Source organism: Tursiops truncatus, chromosome 17, assembly GCF_011762595.2.
Source record: "Tursiops truncatus isolate mTurTru1 chromosome 17, mTurTru1.mat.Y, whole genome shotgun sequence".
Classification (NCBI taxonomy): domain Eukaryota; kingdom Metazoa; phylum Chordata; class Mammalia; order Artiodactyla; family Delphinidae; genus Tursiops; species Tursiops truncatus.
In genome coordinates, this window is record NC_047050.1 from 60733317 (window position 1) to 60760894 (window position 27578).

A 27578-nucleotide genomic window follows, 5' to 3' on the forward strand; every position below is an offset into this window, starting at 1 on the left:
AGACCTAGCTTCCGAAGTCACATAAAGATATTTCTGCCATATACCATTGGTGGATGTAGTCACAAGCCCATCCAGATGCAAGGACAGTGAACTTATCAATAGGAGAACTGTCAGAGATTTGCAGCAATGTTTTAAAACTGCCACAGCTAGTGAGTAGAAAGGGTACTATTATAGATATGACTTTGAAGCAATTGTATGTATATATATATTTACAAGAGAGCATTAATAGCAAGATAAACATATCTTGTAATTTTGTAAAACTCATTACAATACTTGGATTGCAGAACTCCTGGACTAAGAGTGGGATTCAGGGTTCTATCTATATGGATAAGGAGGATAAGATTGAAAGAAAAATCCAGAAGTAGAAAGAACTTAAAGAGATGGGAATAAGAGGTTGGCAAATACTAACACCAAAGATGGCAGGCATTCTAATTTTTCCAGAGTTATCTCTAGTAATTGTGTTCTTTCCATATCCCTGATTCATTTGGTCTCCCTTGGAATGTAGGGAACGACCTCTGTGGGCAGAAAGCACTGCCTTGTGTCCCAACCAGCTACAGATGGTCTGAGATTCTCTGGGCAAGGTCAGACAAGTTGCCTTGAAAAATAAATGACAGAAATGGTAGAATAGTTTTATTTTTTAACATCTTTACTGGAGTATAATTGCTTTACAATGTTGTGTTAGTTTCTGCTATATAACAAAGTGGGTCAGCTATATGCATAAATATATCCCCATATCCCCTCCCTCTGGCATCTCCCTCCCACCCTCTGTATCCCACCCCCATAAGTGGTCACAAAGCACTGAGCTGATGTCCCTGTGCTATACAGCTGCTTCCCACTAGCTATCTGTTTTACATTTGGTAGTGTATATAGGTCCATGCCACTCTCTCACTTTGTCTCAGCTTACCCTTCCCCCTCCCTGTGTCCTCAAGTCCATTCTCTATGTTTCTGTCCTTATTCCTGTCCTGCCCCTAGTTGCATCTGAACCATTTTTCTTTTTAGATTCCATATGTATGTGTTAGCATACGGTATTTGTTTTTCTCTTTCTGACTTACTTCACTACGTATGACAGACTCTAGGTCCATCCACCTCACTACAGATAGCTCAATTTTGTTTCTTTTTATGGCTGAGTAATATTCCATTGCATATATGTGCCACATCTTCTTTATCCATTCATCTGTCAGTGGACACTTAGGTTGCTTTCATGTCCTGGCTATGGTAAATAGTGCTGCAATGGACATTGTGATACATGTCTCTTTTGAATTATGGTTTTCTCAGGGTATAGGCCCAGTAGTGGGATTGCTGGGTCATATGGTAGTTCTATGTTTAGTTTTTAAAGGAACCTCCATACTGTTCTCCGTAGTGGCTGTATCAATTTACATTCCCACCAACAGTGCAAGAGGGTTCCCTTTTCTCCACACCCTCTCCAGCATTTATTGTTTGTAGATTTTTTAATGATGGCCATTCTGACTGATGTGTGGTGATACCTCTTTGTAATTTTGATTTGCATTTCTCTAATGATTAGTGAAGTTGAGCATCCTTTCATGTGTTTGTCGGCAATCTGTATATCTTCTTTGGAGAAATGTCTGTTTAGATCTTTTGCCCATTTTTGGATTGGGTTGTTTGTTTTTTGATATTGGGCTGCATGAGCTGCTTGTATATTTTAGAGATTAATCTTTTGTCAGTTGCTTCATTTGCAAATACTTTCTCCCATTCTAAAGGTTGTCTTTTTGTCTTGTTTATGGTTTCCTTTGCTGTGCAAAAGCTTTGAAGTTTCATTAGGTCCCATTTGTTTACTTTTGTTTTTATTTCCATTTCTCAAGGAGGTGGGTCAAAAAGAGTCTTGCTGTGATTTATGCCATAGAGTGTTCTGCCTATGTTTTCCTCTAAGAGTTTTATAGTGTCTGGCCCTACATTTAGGTCTTTAATCCATTTTGAGTTTATTTTTGTGTATGGTGTTAGGAAGTGTTCTAATTTCCTTCTTTTACATGTAGCTGTCCAGTTTTCCCAGCACCACTTATTGAAGAGGATGTCTTTTCTCCATTGTATATCCTTGCCTCTTTTGTCATAGATTAGCTGACGAGAGGTTCATGGGTTTTTCTCTGGGCTTCCTATCCTGTTCCATTGATCTATATTTCTGTTTCTGTGATATTATCATACTGTCTTGATTACTGTAGCTTTGTCGTATAGTCTGAAGTCTGGCAGCCTGATTCCTGCAGCTCCGTTTTTCTTTCTTGAGATTGCTTTGGCTATACGGGGTCTTTTCTGTTTCCATACAAATTGTGAAATTTTTTGTTCTAGTTCTGTGAAAAATGCCATTGGTAGTTTGATAAGGATTGCATTGAATCTGTAGATTGCTTTGGGTAGTATAGTCATTTTCACAATGTTGATTCTTCCAATCCAAGAACATGGTATATCTCTCCGTCTGTTTGTATCATCTTTAATTTCTTTCATCAGTGCCCTATAGTTTTCTGAGTACAGGTATTTTCCCTCCTTAGGTAGGTTTATTCCTAGGTATTTTATTGTTTTTGTTGCAGTGGTAAATGGGAGTTTTCCTTAATTTCTCTTTCAGATTTTTCATCATTAGTGTATAGGAATACAGGAGATTTCTGTTCATTACTTTTGTATCCTGCAACTTTACCAAATTCATTGATCAGCTCTAGTAGTGTTCTGGTAGGATCTTTAGGATTCTCTACGCATAGTATCATGTCATCTACAAACAGTGACAGCTTTACTTCTTTTCTGATTTGGATTCCTTTTATTTCTTTTTCTTCTCTGATTGCTGTGGCTAATTCTTCCAAAACTACATTGAATAATAGTGGTGAGAGTGGGCAACCTTGTCTTGTTCCTGATCTTAGTGGAAATGGTTCCAGTTTTTCACCGTTGAGAACGATGTTGGCTGTGGGTTTGTCATATATGGCCCTTATTATGTTGAGGTAAGTTCCCTCTATGCTTGCTTTCTGGAGAGTTTTTATCATAAATGGTGTTGAATTTTGTCGAAAGCTTTTTCTGCATCTATTGCGATGATCATGTGGTTTTTATCCTTCAGTTTGTTAATATGGTGTATCACATTGATTGATTTGCATATATTGAAGAATCCTTGAATTCCTGGGATAAACCCTATTGATCATGGTGTATGATCCTTTTAATGTGCTGCTGGATTCTGTTTGCTAGTATTTTGTGGAGAATTTTTGCATCTATGTTCATCAGTGATATTGGCCTGTAGTTTTCTTTTTTCTGACATCTTTTTCTGGTTTTGGTATCAGGGTGATGGTGGCCTCGCAGAATGAGTTTGGGAGTGTTCCCCCCTCTGCTATATTCTGGAAGAGTTTGAGAAGGATAGGTGTTAGCTCTTTTCTAAATGTTTGATAGAATTCGCCTGTGAATCCATCTGGTCCTGGTTTTTTCTTTTTGTGGGAAGATTTCTAATCACAGTTTCAATTTCAGTGCTTGTGATTGGTCTGTTTATATTTTCTATTTCTTTCTGGTTCAGTCTCAGAATGTTGTGCTTGTCTAAGAATTTGTCCATTTCTTCCAGGTTTTCCATTTTATTGTCATATAGTTGCTTGTGGTAATCTCTCATGATCCTTTGTATTTCTGCAGTGTCAGTTGTTACTTCTCCTTTTGAGTTTCTAATTCTGTTGATTGAGTCTTTCCTGTTTTTTCTTGATGAGTCTGGCTAATGGTTTATCAATTTTGTTTATCTTCTCAAAGAATCAGCTTTTAGTTTTATTGATCTTTGCTGTCATTTTCTTCATTTTCTTTTCATTTATTTCTGATCTGATCTTTATGATTTTTCCTTCTGCTAACTTCGGGGTTTTTTTTGTTCTTCTATCTCTAATTGCTCTAGGTGTAAGGTTAGGTTGTTTATTTGAGATGTTTCTTGTTTCTTGAGGTAGGATTGTACTGCTGTATACTTCCCTCTTAGAACTGCTTTTGCTGCATCCCGTAGGTTTGGGGTCATCGTGTCTTCATTGTCATTTGTTTCTATGTATTTTTTGATTTCCTCTTTGATTTCTTTAGGGATCTCTTTGTTATTTAGTAGCATATTGTTTAGCTTCCAAGTGTTTGTATTTTTTATAGTTTTTTTTTTTCCTGTAATTGGTATCTAGTCTCAAGCATTGTGGTTGGAAAAGATACTTGATATGATTTCAGTTTTTTTAAATTTACCGAGGCTTGACTGTGACCCAAGATATGATCTATTCTGGAGAATGTTCCATGAGCACTTGCCAAGAAAGTGTATTCTGTTGTTTTTGGATGGGATATCCTATAAATATCAATTAAGTCCATCTTGTTTAATGTGTCATTTAAAGCTTATCTTTCCTTATTTATTTTCATTTAGGTTGATCTGTCCATTGGTGAAAGGGGATGTTAAAGTCCCCTAATATTATTGTGGTACTGTCTATTTCCCCTTCTATGGCTGTTAGCATTTGCCTTATGTATTGAGGTGCTCCTATGTTGGGTGCCTAAATACTTACAATTGTTATATCTTCTTCTTGGATTGATCCCTTGATCATTATGTAGTGTCCTTCTTTGTCTCTTATAATAGTCTTTATTTTAAAGTCTATTTTGTCTGATATGAGAATTGCTACTCCAGCTTTCTTTTGATTTCCATTTGCATGGAATATCTTTTTCCATCCCCTCATTTTCAGTTTGTATGTGTCCCTAGGTCTGAAGTGGGTCTCATCTAGGCAGCATATATACGGGTCTTGTTTCTGTATCCATTCAGCCAGTCTATGTCTTTTGGTTGGAGCATTTAATCCATTTACATTTCAGGTAATTATTGATATGTATGTTCCCATTACTATTTTCTTAATTGTTTTCGGTTTGTTATTGTAGGTCTTTTCCGTCTCTTGTGTTTCCTGCCTAGAGAAGTTCCTTTAGCATTTGTTGTAAAGCTGGTTTGGTGGTGCTGAACTCTCTCAGCTTTTGCTTGTCTGTAAAGGTTTTAATTTCTCCATCAAATCTAAATGAGATCCTTGCTGAGCAGAGTAATCTTGGTTGTAGGTTTTTCCCTTTCATCACTTTAAATATGTCCTGCCACTCCCTTCTGGCTTGCCGAGTTTCTGCTGAAAGATCAGCTGTTAACATTATGGGGATTCCTTTGTATGTTATTTGTTGCTTTTCCCTTGCTGTTTTTTTTTTTTTTTTTTTTTTTTTTGCGGTACGCGGGCCTCTCCCTGCTGTAGCCTCTCCCGTTGTGGAGCACAGGCTCCGACGCGCAGGCTCAGCAGCCATGGCTCACGGGCCCAGCCACTCCGCGGCATGTGGGATATTCCCGGACCGTTGCACAAACCCGTGTCCCCTGCATCGGCAGGCGGACTCTCAACCACTGCGCCACCAGGGAAGCCCCCTTGCTGCTTTTAATAGTTTTTTTTTTGTATTTAATTTTTGATAGTTTGATTAATATATGTGTTGGCCTGTTTCTCCTTGCATTTATCCTGTATGGGACTCTTTGCGCTTCCTAGACTTGATTGACTATTTCCTTTCCCATATTAGGGAAGTTTTCAACTATAATCTCTTCAAATATTTTCTCAATCCCTTTCTTTTTCTCTTCTTCTTCTGGAGCCCCTATAATTCGAATGTTGGTGTGTTTAATGTTGTCCCAGAGGTCTCTGAGACTGTCCTCAATTCTTTTCATTCTTTTTTCTTTATTCTTCTCTGCGGTAGTTATTTCCACTGTTTTATCTTCCAGGCCACTTATTCGTTCTTCTGCCTCAATTATTCTGCTATTGATTCCTTCTAGAGAATTTTAAATTTCATTTATTGTATTGTTCATCATTGTTTGTTTGCTCTTTAGTTCTTTTAGGTCCTTGTTACATGTTTCTTGTATTTTCTCCATTCTATTTACAAGTTTTTGTATCCTGTTTACTATCCTTACTCTGAATTCTTTTTCAGGCAAACTGCCTATTTCCTCTTCATTTGTTTGGTCTGGTGGATTTTTACCTTGCTCCTTCATCTGCTGTGTGTTTCTCATTTTGCTTAACTTATGTGTTTGGGGTCTCCTTTTCACAGGCTGCAGGTTCGTCGTTTTTGTTGTTTTTGCTGTCTGCCCCCAGTGTGTAAGCTTGGTTCAGTGGCCTGTGTAGGCTTCCTGGTGGAGGGGTCTGGTGCCTGTGTTCTGGTGGATGAGGCTGAATCATGTCTTTCTGGTGGGCAGGTCCACGTCCAGTGGTGTGTTTTGGCATGTCTGTGAGGTTAGTGTTCTTTTTAGGCAGACTGTCTGCTAATGGATGGGTTTGTGTTCCTTTCTTGCTAGTTGTTTGTCATGGGGTGTCCAGCACTGGAGTTTGCTGTTCATTGAGTGGAGCTGGATCTTAACATTGAGACCGAAAACTCTGGGAGAGGTCTTGCTGATTGATATGATGTTGGGCTGGGAGGTTTCTGGTGGTCTAATGTCCTAAACTTGGCTTTCCCACCTCAGAAGCTCAGGCCTGACACCCGGCCAGAGCACCAAGACCCTGTCAGCCACATGGCCAGGTACGTGGGGAGTTTCTTGCCTTTTGGAAGGTCTAAGGTCTTCTGCCAGCGTTCAATAGGTGTTCTGTAGGAGTTGTTTCACATGTAGATGTATTTTTGATGTATTTGTGGGGAGGAAGGTGATCTCCACATCTTACTCCTCCGCCATCTTGAAGGTCTGCGCCTCTCATCCTCTTTAAACCTCTTTATAGGTAGTTTGCTATTCTTTGACCTCAGTAACGTTTAGGAGATATGTCCCATATTGCAGGTAATGATCATTAACTGGAGTATTCAGTAGAAATTCCATTTGTATACTGTTTACTTGCCTCTCTCAGTATCCAAAAGTTTTCTCTAATTCTAGTTATGTGGAATTTAACAAAAGTTCTTGAGATCATAAATGATTATAGAATGAATTAAGGTCATTTGTTTAGATACTTCCACAGTATTAGAACATAGTGAATATGAATGGAACTCTTGGAACAAAAAGAATTGAGTTGGCATCCCACCTCTACTACTCACTAGATCAACAAGCCAATTATGTAGCCTTTCCAAGCTTTAATTCTTGTGTCTGTTCATTGGAGAGTGTACTAGTGCCTACTTCTTAGTGTTGTTAGTATTATGTGAAATCATGTACTAAGAAGTGCTTGGCAATAGTAAGTCCATCTCTTACTCCTTCTCCTCTTTCTTCCTCTTCATTCATCTTGCCAGTATGGCAAGTACCTCAGTTATTTATTTTGACCCATACAATAGGTTCTTTATGTTTCTCATCATTTAATTTCTGATTATTTCTTTCTTGAGAGAAGCTGATCTGGTCTACACATGGTATTCAGGAAGGAGTAATAGGGTGAAAGAATTTTATACAAGAAGTAGATAATTTCTAATGCTGTATTATGGTCAGTTTCTCTGTTAAAATGCATAATTCAGCCATTCCTTTAAGGAGGGTGATAATGTCATGTTGCTTTGATTTTAATGAGATCTTTCCGAAAGGTAGAACTCTTTGAGGGCTCCTTTATGAAACACCAACCCCAGCTGTGTTATATTCTGCAGGTGCTATGTAAATGTCAAATATTAATGTTTTACTATCTAGTAAAAGAGATGAAATAAGATTTTTGTTGCTGCTTGTTTCATAGGCTGCAAATAAGACTGGATCATTGTCCTTTTGATTATTCAGCTGCAAAGTTTCTTTGCTTTAAAAAAGCACAGTGAAAATAACTGCCAGGAATGCTGTCATATTAATAATAAGAGTTAGTATAGTTAACATTTAGAGAGTACTTATTAGGTACCAGTAGGTACTAAGCCCTCTTTGTGTGTTGTCTCTTCTAATGCTCACAAAAACCTATGAAATGAGTCACAGTCTTAGCTTTACATTGCAGATATAGGAACTGACATTTTAAAGCATAAAAGACTCAAACTTGGTAGTACAAAGCCAGTGGGTGGCTGAGTGGAGAACTGAATCCAAGTTGGTTTGAAAACAAAGTCTCTGCTCTTAGTCATCTGTCCAATGTCTAACTCAAGAAGGATCAAAAAGCCATTTTCTAATTAACCTTATTTCAGGAAAGACAATGAGAATTCCTTAAAATAAATTGTAAGATATTATGAACATGGAAAAATAGATACGGCATGTCTGATAGGGTGCGTTAAAAAGTATTGATGAACTTCTTGGGACCTCAATTACCTCCTCAGTGTATAAGTAGTTCTTGAACCTAGATACTTTAGAATCATTTAGGAACTTTTTAAGAAGAAAATTCTATCACCATAGATTAGTTTTGCCTTTCTTTGAACTTTGTAAAATGGAAAAATATAGAATGTATTCTTTTGTGCCAGCTTTTTAAGTTCAGCACTATTTCTGTGAAATTATCCTTGTCGTTGCATACCAGTAGTTCATCCTTTATTATTGGTGTAAAACATTCCATAGTATAAACATGTCATAAATTATTCATCCATTATCTGTTGATAGACATTTGGGCTGTTTCTGGTTGGGGGCTACTCTATGTAATAGTGCTATGACAGTTCTGATCTGTTTCTTAGAGTAGACATGTGTACTCATTTATTTGGGATAGATATGTAGAATGGCTGAATCATAGGGATTTTGCATGTTTCATTTTAGTAGATATTGCCAATCAATTTTCCAAAACAGTTGTTCCAAACAGCAGTGTATGAGAGTTCCAGTTGTTTCCCACCCTCTCTGACCTATCGTATTGTTAAAAAAAATTTTAGCCTTTCTGGCAGATGTATCATGATATTTCATTGTGACTTTAACTTGCACTCTCCTTCTGGCTCTTGATATTGAGCACTTTTTTCAAGTTCTTATTGGGTATTTAGTTAAGCTCTTTTTTGCCTTGCGTTGTTTTATTTTTTTATTAACCATTATTTTAATTGAACTGTAGTTAATTTAAATGTGTATATAGCAAAGTGATTCATATGTGTGTGTGTGTATATATCTATATATACACTTATTTTTCAGATTCTTTTCCATTATTAGGTATCCTTTTTCATAAGATGCCTGTTTAAGATTTTCCTCATTTAAAAATTAGGTTGTTTGCCTTGTCCTTATTTAGCTTTAGTAGTTCTTTATATATTTTGGATACAAGTCCTATGTTGGATATATGTATTGAAAAACTCTTTTCCTTCTCTGTGAACTGCCATTTCATTTTCTTTGTTGTCTTCTGATGAAGACAATTTCTCAATTTAATGAAATCTAATTTATCATTGTTGCTCTTTATGATTAGTGATGTTTTGTGTCCTGTTTAAGAACTCTTTGTCTGCCTATCCCATGGCCATTAAATATTCCATGTTTTCTTCTCCCCCCCAGCCAAAAACAAAAAGTATTGATAAAGACATTGACTGTTGTTGGGAGATGGGATGTGGCAAGGTAGGTGTGTCCACCTATGAGAAGGGACAATTCCAACAACTGAGTGGGGGCAGATTAATTAGGCTAACAGCAAACTGTTCTTTATGGCTCGAGTAGGGGCCTTGAATGCAGATGTCTGCAGAGGTTTAACAGGCAATGAAAATGAACAAGGCTGGTGTTTGCAAGAGTCATAGGGGATTATGGAGTCTGTGGAGAACTGGAGAGGGTCTGACTATTGAAAGGGAACAGCTGCTTCTTGATGGTACTTGTGAATATTGTCACACAAGAATGAAGACCCAGCATTGCTAGAGATTCTGAATTTTTCAAGAAAAACAGAAATCCAGATTTTTGTGTGCTCTATTCTGATTTTTAAATGTTGACAACTCATATTTCATTTTCAATAGTACTGAGTCAAAATATTTTAGAAACAACCCAGTCTAGACATTGTCTGTTTGCTTTTCTGAACTTGAGTATGAGGAACTGAAAAGTGAGTTGGGTCTAGACTGTAGAAGTCACCCAACGCCAAGCTAAGTACTATTTTTAAATTGTTAGGCAAAGAGAAGCAGCAGTTGAAGGCTTTTCAGCAGGAGGGTAGTATGGAGGGCGCTGTGCTGGAGAAGGATTAATTTGGTTTGTGGATGAGAGAAAGAAGAGGCAAGATGGCCACGTTGGCCGCAATTACATTCATTAGAGTAGCCGAATGGAATGGAAACATAAATAACTGTGATTTGTACTAACAACAGCTACCTATCACTATTATCAAATATTCAATTCTACTTTTCAGAATACATTAGCAAAGAAAAAAACTAAGAACAGGGGTACCCCACTTTGTGGGATCCTTCCTAAACTTAATCAAACAAGAGCTTATCAAAGAACATGGATATCCTTGATCTCCAAGGTCCCATGATACATCCCTGCCTCCTCATGTTCCCTTGGCTTAATGTACCTTCACAGTTAGACCCTGCTCTCAAACCACATCTTGTTACTCCAGCCAGACTGTGAAAACCACTAAGGGGGAGGTCCGTTCTCTCAACTTAGAACTCTCTATAAAAAACTGGGATATAAGAAAGAAGAAAAATGTCACCCACAGCAAAGTATCCCACACACAGGGAATGGGTTGAGATTTTAAGGTCAGGCCCAGAAAATTTAAGCATCTTTTTAAAAATGGAACATGCCAGATTCATTTATACAATTATATATTACTTTGAATGTCTGTATTGTGCCAGGCAATGTGAGAAATTAAAATATAAATAAGACAAAAACCCTGTCTCACAAGGAGAGGTTAATTATTTGATTGTTTATTGGTGATGTTATGATATGGGAATAAAGTAGTACAATCCAAAAGAATAAGTGATACATTTTAAAATGGAAACTGGATAAAGTTCTGGACCTGTGCCTTTCAGTGGAAAGATTAAATCTATTTACGAGAATTAGGAAAAACTTTAAATAAGAAGAGATATTGAAAATAAGCTTTGAAAGATACATAGATTTAGATATTATGAGAAGGTGAGGGTGATATGATTGAAACGTGATATGACTTCGGGAATATTAACCCCATACTAACTCTAACAGGGTTTCCCAAAGTGTGGTGTAAGTGTCATTGGTGGAATGCACGATAATATCAGGTGGTTCACGTATAAAGATTTCCTTAATGGATCCATATATATTTTAATTGTTAAGTTTACAGAGTTACAAGGGTATTTATATGTAAAAATAAGAATTGAGAAAGAGGGGCTTCCCTGGTGGTCCGGTGGTTAAGAACCCACCTTCCAATGCAGGGGTTGCGGGTTCGATCACTAGTTGGGGGACTAATATCCCACATGCTGCGGGGCAACTAAGCCTGTTTGCTACAACTGCTGAGTCCACGCAACTCAACTAGAGAAAAGCCCGCGCGCTGCAATGAAGAGCATGCGTGCCACAACTAAGACCTGATGCAGCCAAAAATAAAAATTAATTAATTAATTTAATTAAATATTAAAAAAGAAGAACTGAGAAAGAATGGGATCCCAACAATTGGAATGACTAGATCAAAGAGGTTTTGGAAATGTGGAGGACACTGAAATTCAACCTCCCTACCCCAGAATCACTCCCATTTGTGTCCCCTTACCTGAGGAAATAGTTTATTTCTCGTGGGGGAAAATTGCCTCTCTCTTTCCAGGAAAATATAAGATTGTCCCTCATGTTCCACCCTTTGTTGTTGCTTGACCTGGGATAAGAATCCCAGTTTCTACAGTTTATCAGGTATCAAGCTAGATGCTGGGGTGAGCAAAACCTGACTTGCCTTCCTGGAACTGCTAGTCTATTGGGCAAGACATGCATTAAACAAAGAAATGCAAAAGAAATGTAAAATTGCCACAGAGTAAGGCATACAAAGGAAAGGTACGCCGGGATTTCAGATACAGGTAAATTTGTCTTAGTCACAAAGACAGGAAAATCTTTCTTGAGAAAGTGACCTTTAGCTGAGTCTGAAACCTGAGGATTGAACAGAAATGTAGGAAGGGGATCTGGAAGAGCCTTACATGTAGAGAAAACAGCCTATGATAACCCAGATGAAGAGGAGCCAGGATAATGAGAAACTAAAAGCTGTTCACTGGCTGGTGTCCACAACCAGGAGACTGTGTTGGGAAGGCCAAAGAGTCGATTGGTAGAGTATGCCCACACAGGTTTTAAAGACTCTGTTAGAGAGTTTTTTAGTGCTCATTTTAAAAATTAACTTTTGGTTAATTTTAATTTTAAAAATTGAGTAGCAGTGTTTTGTTTACTCATTGTATGATTTACTTCTACTTATGGCTTTCTGTTTATAATAGTGAAAAAGTTGTTTTAAATAAATTAATGATATTAAAATAAAGGATCAATTTTAGTAAAAATATGGATTCACAAAATTTCTGCAGGTGAGGGCTTCCCTGGTGGTGCAGTGGTTGAGAGTCCACCTGCCGATGCAGGGGACATGGGTTCGTGCCCCGGTCTGGGAAGATGCCGCATGCCGCGGAGCAGCTGGGCCCGTGAGCCGTGGCCGCTGAGCCTGCGCGTCCGGAGCCTGTGCTCTGCAACGGGAGAGGCCACAACAGTGAGAGGCCCGCGTACCGCAAAAAAAAAAAAAAAAAAAAAAATTTCTGCAGCTGGTATATGCATGACTGATATTTGGGAAACATGAAACTGACTTAACTTTCTTGTCAATGATGACACATCACAGCTGTAGTGTCCAACTGTAATAACCAAAGTCTTGGAGAATATATCTCACCAGGCCAGTCCTAATATTGAATACAGTTTATTCTGGCCAAATTCTGTTACAGTCTTTTCCAAATAGTGTTATCCCCTGTTAAAAAAGTACACAATGTGAGAGCTGTGAGTTAAGTTTTACTTGGGGCAAAATGAGGACCATAACCTGGGAGACAGCATCTAGGATAGCTCTGAGGACCTGCTCTGTAAAGGTGTCTGTGACAGGGAGGTCAGTATATATGGGATTTTGGTAAGGGGGGTTACGTGCAGTCAGGCACACAGTTTGGCAAGGCTTGTGGCCAGTCACGAGGAGCAGATGTCCCCGTTTATGATTTGAGTGCTTTTCTAGATGTGAGAAGATGCAAGATATTGGGCTCATAACATCTTCTGAAAATATCTACCTATCTGAAGGCCTCTTCTGCCAGTTTCCCCAAGAGCACAGAGAGCCTCATTCCTGATCTCCACCCTGAACTCCTTTCAGGCTGTGTTGAAGGTCAGTGGCTGCAGTGGCTAGTGACCTAATCCTTGTAGAAGCAAATGGCAAGTGACAATTTTTAGCTGGCACCCACACTTGGCAAAATGAATTTATAGTAAACCCTTGCCTTCCAAGTACATTGCTTAATCTTATTTTGTTTCAGATGCAGTGGCCAAACTTCACCACGGGTGGTCATCAATATCTCAGTTCTTCCAAAGTATGAGCTTTGGCCATTGCTACACATGGAACAAGATATGAAATCAGGGGCCAGAACAACAGTGATCCAGTCATCATATTGATGGCAATTACGTTCCATACTAAGAAATTCTGATGTTCACACTGGCAGCTCAAAACTTCCTCTGAAGACATTGTTTTGCCATGAGGAAGAATCTGATGAAAACTATTGCTTTTTAGTGTATGGAATATTAGAGTTTGAGAAAAGCAAGGTTTGTCTACTCTCACTTCATGCAATTTACAAAGGAAACACCTGAGATTCGGGGAAATGACATAGGGAAAGGACTTACCCAAAGTCATATAACTAGCTCATGTCCTGAATCAACCCTCCATTTCACACCATGTCAGGCAAAAGAGCGCTAACAGAATCTAGGAAGGAGGATTGGAATGTATGTTATGGTAAGACTTGTACAGAACATGCATCACCAGCCTGTCCTCGCTCACTGGATTCTGCACTCCATAGTACATACACAACCACTGTACGTATTCCATGCTTGATACTTTGAAGCCCTGGGACAAGTTCCCGGCTCCAAAAGAAGTGAATGAAAAGAAGAGCAGATAGAAGTTAAAGGCTAACTTCTCTTCTGTTTCTGAGTCACGTGCACAGTTGACCATCTCCACCATCCACCTGCTGCCATTCAAGCCAGATTTCATCTTGAAAAAGGATGGCCTGTACAAAGACATTTGGTTCTACTCATTAATTATGGAGAGCTCCTTTAAGAAATCGTATTCAACTTTGGGAAAAAACTTCATTTGCTTCCCAAGATGCAAATGATGTGGTCATTTTGGCTAAAAAGCAAAATATGTTTCCTGTTTAAAAAGTGGAACAGAAGAGAGGGCCCTTTGAGATTTTTTTCTTCTAAAGAATTTAGATCACTTATTGCTTGAATTATAATGCAGACCCAACAAGGCTTCTGTGGTAGGAAGGGACCAGCAATTGGTTTTTCCCAGGAGCAATTTTTTGTACTAGAGCAGAGAGAGAGAGAGAAACTAGCTTTATCACAGTGTCAATTATTTAATTCTTCTATTTTAGGCTCCTAGTTTTAAACAGGAAATTTCTGGGGCATAGTTGCATACCAGTATGGTATGTAACCAGGAAAAGGCACACTAGTAATGTGTGATAATAAGAAAGAAACATTTCTTTGTAACATCTTGAAATAAGATTAATGAAGTGAATGATTAATCATATTAAAAAAGGGATTCTTTGTCTAACTGAAGAAATCACTACACTTTCCCTTAATTCATCAGTCCTCCTAGTACATTGAAAAGAGACTCTAATATTCTCTGTCTACCAGCCAACTATGCATACAATAAGACTGAATAATCAGGAGCTTTCTATGCTTTTCCATTTGGATGAAAGCATCCTGTATTTTCTCCAGGCTTCGCTTCACCATGTCTGAGAGCCTGTCTGTAAAAACCCTTTGATTGTTGGGCAGACTTAACCTAGGAGGAGACATGCTCCCCTACCTTTCCAACCTTTTTTTCCTGACTTACCTTGCAGGAGTCAATACAGTCAGCCCTCCTTATAGGTGAGGTTTGAATTTGCATCTACAGTTAGTTGAACCCAACCCGCAGAAGCGGAATTTGCAGAAGCAGACAGCTTCCTATACTGCACACATTTTATGTAAGGGACTTGAGCATCAGCAACGTTTGGTATCCCGGCAGGGGTCCTGGAACCCATCCCCTCAGAAACCATGATTGTACACATTTATGGTATAATTTGCCTGTGTTCTGCCAGCTGCTCAAAGGGAGAAGGCAGTAAGATTCGATGGGCAGCTGACATTTTGCAAGATCATTTTCCTCAGCTGTTTTGAATCCAGAATAAGACTAGTGCCATTTTCTAGGTTTATGGTGATGAACATGGGCTTTGGCGCCAGGCTTACCTGGACCAGTGGATCCAAATCCTAATTTTTCCACTTACTAGCTGTGTAATCATGGGTAACATACTTAACATCTCTGAGCCTCCTTGTTTTTCATTCATAAAAATAAAAATAATTGCTTCCCTTGCAGGATTTTTCTGAAATTTAAATGAAATGAAACAGTGAATAAATAGCTGGTAAAAGTTTGAAACATAAAGCTGTGTAACAGCTAATAGTCACTGTTTCAATTTAAAAACTGTTTCCTAAATTCCTGATAACAATAATTTAGTTCTGTACTCTCAACAGCACCTAACAAAGTGCTTCTGCACGAAATTGTGGCTCAGTAAGCATTTGTTGCATTCACTTCAATTCACAAGTCTGAATGAGCAATAAAAGTGACACATGCTGTGTCTGCCAGGAAATGCACTGGCAGGGCTCAGATTGTTCACATGTGTTAGTTGGAAACGGCCTGAAAGATGAGAGAGAATCCAGGCCTTTAAAACAGCACTTTGGAAGCTATCCAGCAATCAGTTTCACTTATCTTGCAGGAAAGCACAGGACAGGAGACTCTGTTTGTAAGCTTTTCGGTAGCCTTCATTGAAACCAGTGTCCAGAGAGGCTGGTCAAGACTCTGTTCTGTAGAACAACTGGATCTTGTAAGTCTAATTTATTTCTTATCAGGATTAAAGCAGGCAGAATCAAGAGAGAGACTCTCTTTCAATGACATAATCAATACAAAGTGTTACTATAAATAAATGAAAATAATGATTCTTACATACCAAAAAACAAACAGAACATATATATCTAAACAAGTGTAGTTAAGACAGATCTGACACAGAGTAGGTACTTGAATGCTTTCAAGGGTTGGTAGGAAATAAATTGTGTTCTCAAAATGGCTTATTTGAAGAAGGTTTAACAAGGTGTAGGGAAACCACAAGTTGATAGCAAAATGTCCCTGGGACAGTAACACCACAGTGCTGTCATCGCCTTAAATCAGAGATGATGGGAACCTGGAATGAGTCATGTGGAGAAGGCTACTTTGACCTGAATTGTGACTTTCAGGTGAGGGATACAGTCAACTCCCCAGCAACCATTCAAGAAAATGGTTCATTCAGGAGGGAAATACTCTAATCTTACTTCCCTTCCTCCAGTCTCTGCCAGTGTTTCCATTTGGAGCCAGAGGGCAAAGACACCCGTTGATGTAATTCATACAAGGGCACAGAGTAGGGAGGAGCAAATAGGGTATAGGTTTGGAGGGGCAAATTAGATGAATCATCTTTGAAACCTAATGCCCAATGTGATGGTATTTGGAAGTAGGGCCTTTGGGAGGTGATTGGGTAATAAGGGTGGATCCCACATGAATGGGATTAGTGCTCTTATAAAAGAGGTCCCAGAGAGTTCTCCTGTGCTTTCCACCACGTGAGGTTGCGGTGAGAAGACAACTGTCTATGAACCAGTATATGGGCTCTCACAAGACACTGAATCTGCTGGCACATTTATCTTGGACTTCCAGCCTCTAGAACTGTGAGAAATAAATGTTTGTAGTTTACAAGGCACCCATTCTGTGGTATTTTGTGATAGCAGAGTTAACAGACAGACAGGGGAGTTAACAGCTCCCATTTAAAGTGAAAATGCACTTATTAGGAGTTCTGGTGTACTTTTTCTTTGCCTTCTAGTACAGAGATTCAGAATAATGACGAGTTGCTTTTCCTTCTACTACCCTAACTCCTCCCTATCACCCATACTGCCCTCTACACTGTCAAATATGCATTTCTAATCATTACTACCCATGTTTTATTGACCAAGTTGGAATCGTACCCTGGTATAAGTTGACATCATATCTGTATTTATGGGTGTAGGGTAGATACTACCTGCCCATTCTTCTTTTGCTATACATGGGTGTGAGTTTGGGTAAGGGAAATGATCATTAAATTAAAAAAAATACTTTGGGAAATGAATAGAATATGATTTAGCTATGTGGTCAGTCTTTATAAATGCACTGCAAAGTAATACTATGTTACAGGTTTTTAAGAGTTTACAAAATTCTTTCCATGTTATTTTCGCTCCATTTCTAAAACATGAGGACCCAAACTCAGAGAGGTTAAGTGGCCATCTCAAGGTCACAGAACCATTTTGTAGAAGAGTGGGGACTTGAAGCTATATCTAATATATGCAAATCCAGAACTGTGTTTACTACACTATATCAGTGTGCATGGTATGAACTGAGGATCATTGAGCATCTTCTTGCAGTCTCCAAAATCTCTTACCTTCATGTTTCCACTTACATATGTCTTTGAGATAAGGTCTTGAAGATGCCTATTAAATTGGCAGTGCTTTCAGAGAGGAGAGACCTCATATGGAATGTTGTAGGTTTATCAGATTTCTGGTAACCCTTTAATAGGAGGACATGGAACACAGAAATGTTAAGTTTGTACGGAAGCAGATAAAAAAGGTATTGGACAGGAGATCCTAAGCAGCCGTGGGACAACATTATACCAGGCACTTTGGGGAGCTTTTATCTTTTAAAAACAAGGGTGAGAAGCTCATCCCAGTTTGGGACTGAAAGCCCCACATCCCAGGAAACCTCTCAAACCTGGGTAAACAAGGAAGGTTGGTCACCCTACAGTTAAGTCCTACGTTATTCACTATTTGGAGAGCATTGCTTTCATGAAGGAATCATAGCCACTTTTGCTTACATTCCCTTGGCCAAAGGATATCACATGGACACTCTTGGGTTCAGTAAGGTGGAGATAACATAACCATTCTACTGGGAGCAGCTAAACTGGACCATTTGGCCAAGGGTAGTACAATCCACTATGACTGGTAATTAGTACATCTCATGATCCAACCTAGAGGGAGTATGGGAGAAACATGGGAAAATCTTCAGAACTCTAACTTCTACTTGTCATGGAGGCCCAGGTTATTAGTCACCTGCCTCCTTTAAGTTTTTACCAGCATTTAGATTTGGGTTTTATAACTGGAAGGGACCTCAGAGAAATTCTGGTTCAGCCCTCTGTCTTCGGACTGGTAAGGTGTGACTATCATTGTCTTAAAGGTATGCTGTCTGATGCCCAGGCAGGTGGATCCCTAAGGTATTAGGATAAGCAGTGGTAGAGGAAAGGCTATGGCCTGATCCTTCTGTTTTACAACCTCCCTCCTTCTTCTATCTTTACTGCACTATGGATTGGAATTTGCCTCAATGTACTTTTGTTACATCTCCAATAGTTATTTAATAGTCTTCACCTTTAAAGTGAGGCCAGCAACACCAAATCTCATAAATATAAATACCCCAAATTATAGTATTCCAAGCAAAGCTTTGTTTCCTTGGCTTACTTTTTTGATTATCCTAGTAATTTTACATATGAAAACATGATTACATTATTGGGTTCATCTCCTAGTTAGTATATAAAACATTTCCCCAAAATAAATGATATAAAACTATTGCATTGGGCTTCCCTGGTGGCGCAGTGGTTGAGAGTCTGCCTGCCGATGCAGGGGACACGGGTTCGTGCCCCGGTCCGGGAAGATGCCGCATGCCGCGGAGCGGCTAGGCCCGTGAGCCATGGCCGCTGAGCCTGCGCGTCCGGAGCCTGTGCTCGGCAACAGGAGAGGCCACAACAGTGAGAGGCCCGCGTACTGCAAAAAAAAACAAAAAAAAACCCCAAACCCCAAAAAACGATTGCCTTCTTTCCGTAATTGGTCTTGGACATAAAATTGACTATTGGACATTACATGATAGTTTTGTTTAGGTGTCTCCACTTCTTTATTCAAAAAATCTCCAAATTATATTGTCTTGAACTAGATCCAGAGGACTAACGAGAAACTCAGAGGCGGTCAGGGCATATGATAGAGGAAGCTGTTGTGAATTCCTGAATTTAAGAGGTGAAGACCAAAGAAGAAAGGCCACTCTTCCATTCTCTTGGGTAAATCTTCAAGCCGAAGTAAAATGACATACTTACATATTTGGCCTTTAGTGTCATCCAAATACAATGAAAGATATTTTCAAATAGCTAAGGGCCATGTCATTCTTAAGTTAAATTATTTCATTTTGATCAATTTGGAAGCCAGAGTGAGCCAGCAGGAATAAGTGACAAGCCATGTACTTACACAACAAGCTATGTAACGCCCTTCGAAGTCTTCTGCATATTTACGTTTTACTAATTCCCATACCCTTCTACTTGCTCTAATTCCAATTCATTCTTTACACTAATATTCTTAAAAACACTTCCTTGACCAAGAGCCTAAATGACTCAATTTCGTCATACAGTAAAAATATCTATTCTATGTGAGTTTTGAAACCCTCACAGCATAATCCCACACTGCTTATTTATCCTTTGTCTTGGTTTAGGCGGGTAAGTGTGTGTGTGTGTGTGTGTGTGTGTGTGTGTGTGTGCACATGCGTGCTTGTTTCCACGCTTCTTATGTTTCCATGGATGGGGATGTACTGCAGCATTGATGCTCCTGGTGCCTCTAGGTCACTGTCCGTCCCATCTTTGTCACCCTTCCACACTAAAAAAAAATTGACTTATCATATTTAATGAGATTATGGAGGGTCTGGCATATATTGGACCCCTTGTAACAGCAGCTGCATCATCACAGTGAAGTGTAATAGTATACTCTCTCTTTTTTTCTTATCTTCCACTCCTCAAGCATACCGCCCTATTCTCCTCCATTTCCTGCCCTCTTACAGTAGGTAATGAAATATTTAACCTGAGGAAAAAGGAAACAAAATACCACTTGAGTTTTTGATTGTCTGAATGACTTTCAATCATTCTCCTACTTTGTCTACTTTTTTATTTCCTTACATGTAAAATAAAATCAGTGGGGTTTCAAGTAGTTCTCAAATGAGTTCTAGATGTTCTATTATGCTTCTCTAGATGTAACAGTGGAATATGATAGGAACAGGAGGATAGAGTGGATTAAAATCTGGACTCAATCCTTCCAAGCAGAACAAAATTAAAATTTGAAAATGAATGAATCAGACAGTTTTTAGGTCTCTTCTAGCTTTACAATCATGTAACTGCATCATGTTATTGTTTTCTTCCTATTTTATGACTGTCATAAAAAGATTTTTCAATCATTTTTAGAATAGTAGTTTCCCCCAATCATCAGAAATAGGCAAAGCACTATCTAATTCTGAATGAGATTACACTAACTAGCTGGGTGATTTTGCCTTACTCATTAAATATATTTCTCAAATTATAGTTATATACATACAAGAAATGCAAGTATTTGCCATTAATTGTTTCTCTTTAAGGGATCAATAGACACTTTTCAACTGAATTCTTTTTCTTACTGCATTGACCAACTTTGATTAAATTACTGAAATTTGATATCTTGGAAATAAGTAATATGGCCTCCAATTTCCAAGGAATTTTGAGAAATACAGTATATTTTTTGAGGAGAAACATGAAAAATCACCTGTCTCTTTAGCTCAAGCAAGCTTGTCATTGCCACTGTCAGGGATTTTAACATTTGTGTGTGTGTGTGTGTGTGTGTGTGTGTGTGTGTATGTGAAGAACTATAGTTCATTCACTTAAATACTTGAGATCATCTAAGACAAATTTGATTATGTTCAGATATACAATATAATGAGTTGGAATGTGACGTAACAGTTTTTTCTCTGACTCTTCTACTTATTTTTTTAATCTAATTTTCTTCATCTGTAATATTAGGAATAACTAAAATAAGCATATTAAGTGCCTGGAAGGCAGTGAGAACTCAACAAAAGGTCGTAGGAAATAGGAAATGGAGCAGTAGTAGGTGTGGCAGCAGCAGCAATAGAGATCTTAGTAGTTAAAAGATCCCTAAGTGAAGAAGCAAAGGGTGCCCTCATCAGCTCTTTTCCTCACCTCAGAAAAGGGCTGTGTGGGGTGTGGCAGAGACTGCTAGCTGATCACCAAAACCGCACGTTATACTCTTTTTCCTGGCACTCAACTAAAATACATTTCCTGTTCTTCTCTGTAGTGAGTGTGGCTGTACAAATAAGTTCTAGCTAATAAAATATGAGCAGAAATGAAGTATGCCACTTCTAGGCTTGGATCACAAACCCTTCTGATACATCCTCCATGCCCTTTTTAACTTCTGGGCTTGAGGAAATGAAGATGACTCTCAGAACTTTTAAAAACCAAGCAACTTCAGCTTGCTTGCCTGCCCAGTCCTGTTGAAGAGGTTTGAACTATCCTACATGTTGAGGTCTCCTTGTTAAAGCAGCTAGCCCTCACTTAGTAGTGCTACTAAATTTGAGTATGTATCTTAAATGTGTACCGTATCAAAAATCTGTGGCGTTGCCTTAATGGCAGTAGGCAACTGAGAAACGAAATACGTACTGGAGACTATAAAGGTGAAGACACACTTTATGCAGAGCGTATCATCAGTTAAGTATTGCTGTGTAACAAACCACGCCAAAGCTCAGCAGCTTTGACAGCAATCATTTTTTCTCACACACCTGTGGGTTAGCTGTGGTGGTGTTGTAAAACCTTGACCTGCCTTGAGTTGCTAGAACACCAGATGGATATCAGGGTTGGAAGAGGAGTTACTTATTAGTGGGAGTCAAGGATAGAAAAATGAGATAACAGAGCCTCTGAATAAATAGATATCTGACATTTAGATTTATATATGTAGCATCCTTTAGAAATTTAACAGTTTCTACAACTAACCAGGCATTTCTCCCTGGTTATAAATCACCAGGTGGAGGTCAAAGATGTATTATTCTCAGGCCTAAAAATTTGACACAAAATTAAATTGATTTAGAAAATTATTTTTCATCCTAAAGTTTGTTTCTTTTTCCTCTTCCATAAATTTGGACAGTGAGAGTCAGCTGATCTTGGAGGAGAAGGAGAAGCACTAACATTAACTGACTATCTTTTAGGAGCTGTAATTAGATTAGGGCCTTTACATGTGCTTTGCCAATTAATCTTCAAAGCAACACTAAAAAAAGTATTATTTATTTCCCCCATTCTAGAATGTGGAAAGTGAGCACTTAATTCATTAGAAAGTGGCAGGGCTAGTACTTGAATTCTAAACCTAGAATTCCATCTTTCATGCTTATCTCATTATATTGTGCAGCTAATATGCTGAAATAGCTTCAATAACAATTAGGTTGGGGTGATACATGTGCTCCTTCCTTTTCAGAGTGATGAAAGAGCCAAAAGCTTGCCTGCAGCGCCCATTTCTGTACATCTAACCATGTTTCTATTGGTTTAGGAAACTTCTAAGGACATTTTCAGGGGCCATGGTTAAGTTAACTTCTGGTCCAGTTAGTGTTACTAAGTTCCATGTCCACTTATTGCATGCTTAACCCCACCTAAGCATGAGTCCTTAACCACTGGAGAGAGTGGTTTAGAAAGTGTAGAAATTGATTACTGAATTATCTTTCACTAGTGGGTCAGGACCATTAGTCTTGGTAAGACATTAGACAGGTTAGAGATTTTACCACTGGTTTGATTCTTATTTAAATGGTTTCTTTTCAAAAGATATTTGCAAGGACATGATTTTCATTCTAGATATGAGAAAAATAGAGACACAGGGAAGCAAAATGGCTCATTCAAATCCCCTGTCCTGTGACAGCTTTATGACTAGAGCCCAGGTATTTTACCTTGACCCAGAAATAATTTCACAGCAACATACCACCTCCTAAAAATCAAAAAAGTTGCAAAATGGTAGTATAAGGGATTTAGGATTATCTTGTCCATAGAACACAATAGTTTGTATGTCAGAGAGGAAAAGCATTCTCAACTAGAACAGCCACTCAGCTGATTTAATATAATATATATTGAGTGTTTGTGCCAGGCATTGACTGAGGGCTTACATCATTACTGCATCTAATCTTCAGGAACCCTGGATTTAGGTATTAATTTATCCCTCTTTTGCAGCCAAGGAAACTGAGCAGTTAGATATCTTTTTCCAGATAGCTCAGCCGAACCTAGGGATTCATGTTCTATCCACGGGTAGGAAATACTTGGACCTTGTTGGATGGAACTTTCTGGAAATTGCTTTATTTTAGAAATTCATCACCAAATTTGCCCTGAAGGTATTAGGAAATTCTGAAACAAAGAAGCAATGATTCCAAGCCACAGGAATTTCTCTTTCCATTCAATTAAATTCAACAATTTATTATCCCAAACTGAGGGTACATTGTTGGAAAACTCTTAAAAATGAATAAAATAGTGGGCAAACATATTCAAACAATCGGAAAAATGATCTGTAAGGGTTTAATTTCATAAGTATTGAATCAGTTTCCTCTTTTGTATTTTTTGGTGAAAGCTCAGTTCTATATAACACTCTGCACCCATTCCATGAAAACAGCTGCAGTGCCTGTTCAATTTATTTCCCAAGTTATGGACATGGCTTGGTGCTATAATTGTGTTCTTCCACAGATAGGACATTGCCATTTTAATCGACTCAGACTCAGTCTGTATAACAGTGGCCCTGATCCAATCTCTGGCTCTAGGTATATTTCCTTAGCAGATTCTGCTGTGATAACTTTTCTTCTATACTTTCCAACAATATTCTATGGAGAGCAATTCCACCTAGGCCAAGTACAAGGTGACCTAACCAAACTAGTCTCTTTCTCATATGTTTGATACTTAGTAATATATTGGAGATTCTGCAAGTGAAATAGGAACACTGTGACTTCTGTGCAGCCAGAGTAAATTATTGTCCTTGTTATTCTTATTGCTATTTGCACACAAGTGAATCCTGCATTTGCTTTTGAAGTATGTTAATTCCTTTGAAGTTGTACCAGACTGGTTAGGGTATTAAGCTTAAAGGCTGACTCTTCTTTGTCCCTAAGATGACCTGTTTCAGTGGAATGATCATAAAATTTCCTACAGCAGGGGACTTCCCTGGTGGCGCAGTGGTTAAGAATCTGCCTGCCAGCGCAGGGGACATGGGTTAAAGCCCTGGTCCGGGAAGATCCCACATGCCACGGAGCAACTAAGTCCGTGCGCCACAACTACTGAAGCCTGCGCGCCTAGAGCCCATGCTCCACAACAAGAGAAACCACCGCAATGAGAAACCCGCGCACAGCAATGAAGAGTAGCCCCTACTCACTGCAACTAGAGAAAGCCTGGGTGCAGCAACAAAGACCCAAAGCGGCCAAAAATAAATAAATAAATAAGTTAATTAATTTTTAAAAATTCCTACAGCAGTAAATTCTTATTTTCATGAAATATTTTACATTCACTATAATATTCATTAAGAAAGGAGATCTTAATGAAAATTGCTGTTTAGGTAAGTAAGCTCACTCACAGATGTGCCGTTCTTTTCTCCTCTTCCCTTACCTCTAATTATCTTGAAAATTATAGGCAGTATATGCTGCTGTTTAAGGCAGCTACTCTGGAACCAGAATGCCTAATCCAAATGTTGGCTCCACCACTTATGAGATGTGTGAAATAGATCAATCACATAACCTTCCTGAACCATAAACTCTCCTCTGTAAATAGGTAATAATATTGTTACGAATCTCAAATATTATTGCCAATCTTGGGTAATAATATTATTATCAATCTCATTCTGTTGTACAGATTAAATGAATTAATACAAATAAAATAGGTGGTGGTGGGATGAATTGGGAGATTGGGATTGACATATATACACTAATATGTATAAAATAGATAACTAATAAGAACCTGCTGTATACAAAAATAAATTAAATTAAATTAAAAAAATAATTAAATAACATTTAAAAAATACCTAACAAACATAGAAAAGAACAGTTTTTGATGTCACTTATTATCATCTATTTGAAATAAAAGCTTGGTGGCTTGATAAATTCCTTGAAACACAACTCAAACATATCTGAAAGTATATACTTTGCATTTGATTGGGTTGATTTTGTTCAGTAGTCATTTATTTGAATATTCATCCACAAAATCGATGATAACTTATCCATGTGTCCACTCCTTGTTTCTCTTGTTCTCACCATTCTCTCAATGTCTCTCCATTGGGAAATGGAAGCTTGAACTTGTTCTACTAAATAATATTTCTTCCAGAAATAATAATGTATGAGTTGGAGAGAAGGGAAGATTGGTCTGTTTTTTGGATGAAGGACTACCCCTTCACCTGGTCTATCCAGATAGGAGCCAAATGCGTTCCCTAAGTAAGTTCTGCTGAGTAAATGAGAATTTCATTGCAGAGTCACATCTCATCTCTAAGTCCATAATAATGCTACATGTAATTTATTGAGAGTTTATTCTGCACAAGAAACTGAACTAAACTCGGCAACTAACTTATTTATCCCATATCACCCTCTAAACAATTTATAAAGATAGAATTATTAATCCATTTTTACAGATTATATAAACAGAAAGCAAGAGAAGTAAAGAGAATGCCCAAGTATGCAGAGTGAGGCAGTGGTAAAACGTAAATCAGGACTCAGACCCTTGGTTCCCAGTTTCCTTCCTTCCCTCCTTCTTCCCTTCCTTCTTTCCTTCCTCCCTCCTTCCTTCTTATTTTCTTCCATTTCTTTTTTTTTAATTAAAAAAAATTATTGAAGCATAGTTGATTTACAATGTGTTAGTTTCAGGTGTACAGCAAAGTGATTCAGCTGTATATATATTATATATATATATGAATATATATCTTTTTCTGATTCTTTTCCATTATAGGTTATTATAAGATATTGAATATAGTTCCCTGTGCTGTACAGTGAGTCCTTGTTGTTTATCTATTTTATGTATAGTAGTGTGTATCTGTTAATCCCCAACTCCTAATTTATTCCTGCCCCCCCCTTGCCCCTTTGGTAACAATTAGTTTATTTTCTGTCTCTGTGAGTCTATTTCTGTTTTGTAAGTAAGTTAATTTGTATTTTCTTCCATTTCTGAATCATATCACATATGGGATATGTCACTGAACGTGGAGTTGGTGGAGTTTCTCTTGGGTCAGAAAACTTTTTCAGCTTCATGCCCAGGTTTTTAAGGGAAATCTCTCACTACCAAGTTTTGGCAGGGTTTTCCTGAAGGAATGCAATTTGGGGAGATGGAGGGTGTGTGACACAGCTCTGGGAAGTCCTCTCAAAAGGGAAAAAACAGGAAATAAATGTAAAATGACTCTCAACTACTTACCTGCCCAGGCTAAGTAAAGGCAATTGAAAGCACAATTTGCTTGTTAACCAAATTAGGTTGGAGAAACGGTCAGAGAGCACAGAAAGGGAGGAAAATTGCCATTACAAAAATTGGCTAAAAAACTAGCTATTAAACTCCCTCTTGCAGTTAATGCTTAGAGCGTGTATAATACGACCCTTTGTAATTCTATCTTTTATACTTCTAAGGAGAAAAGAAGTATTAGTCTAGAGGGTAATGCCATATATTGGCTATACTGAGGCAGTGTGGCTATAGTTTTAATTCCACTGGAATCTTTGACTTTTTTGTGACCGTCTCCATTTTAGACTTGAATACTGAAAGGTAAGATAAGGAAAAAAAATAATGAACTTAGACATTTAGTACCAGACTTACCAGTCTCGACATGCTTTAAGGCAATACGGTAAGGAGGGGAGGTGGCAGGCTTTGCAGCCAGCAGACATATGCTATTTCAAACCTAAAATCCTCTACTTTGTAGCTGCACTGATCATCAGTAGGTCACTTAACTTCTTTGGCGTTCATTTGTTTCATCTTTATATGAGAATAAGTAGCACTTGAGAAAATTCTCTTATACTTTGTTCTCCTGGAGCTCTGCCCTCAGGAGCTCTCCATTCTTAAATTGCCCTTTTGTTTAGCATTCCAGAGGATTTTACATTCCTGGGTAGCTCACCCAAGAAACATTTCAAAAGAAGGTGAGATAGCTTTCATTGTGTAAGCTAAGCAAAGGCTGATTGTGAAAGATAATTAGAGAAGGTAAACTCTGAGACCTCTAGTATCTCCTTGGGCAAGTGAGGTAAACAAAGAGTACAGAGTAATTGACCTATTAGAATGTGATTCCAGTAAAACTAGCCTTTCTGTAGTCTTCCTTAGGAAGCCTTTGAATTCCCAAAGTAGTTCCAGTAAGGAGACACTGAGCTGGATGCTCTCTAAGGTGCCTCAGAGCTATGGCATTATTTGGTCCCAGGAACTGACTTGAAAATAAAGTGCAGGGTAAAAAAGGGATGGAAGACTCTTCCTAGGTTCCTAAATCTCTGGGGTGTTGCAGATGTGGATCAAGTGCTGAGGCTCAAGATATCAGTGTGTTTTCACAAAATACTCTTTAAGTTTGCAAATATGAGTTAGACATTTTCTTAGCAAAACCCAGAAGAGAATTCAGGCATCCTAAGATGCTCACATTTGAGTGGAGAAGCAGACCATTAATTTCTGTACTCCTTTTCAGGAGCAGGAAACGCCAATTCCCTTGTGATTTCTACAGAGCCAACTAATCATCTAATGGTTACAGCTGCTTGAAAAGGATTCAAGGATCTTTGGTTTGTCAGCTCCAAAACTCCAAATGAGTAAGACCTACCTTTACGTTTTCTTTTTTTTCTTTTAAAAAATCTTGTCCAGAAAAAGAAAATCAA

The 27578-nt window shown here is 38.3% G+C and overlaps 1 long non-coding RNA gene across 1 annotated transcript in view; it reads left to right on the forward strand.

Moving 5' to 3' along the window:
* The window catches only part of LOC141276865 (uncharacterized), a 204897-nt gene extending 177385 nt beyond the window's left edge, over positions 1–27512 (forward strand). The window contains exon 3 of the long non-coding RNA XR_012327115.1: positions 27395–27512. This is a non-coding gene — a long non-coding RNA (uncharacterized lncRNA). The remainder of the gene's footprint in view (positions 1–27394) is intronic.
* Positions 27513–27578: the final 66 nt, after the last annotated feature.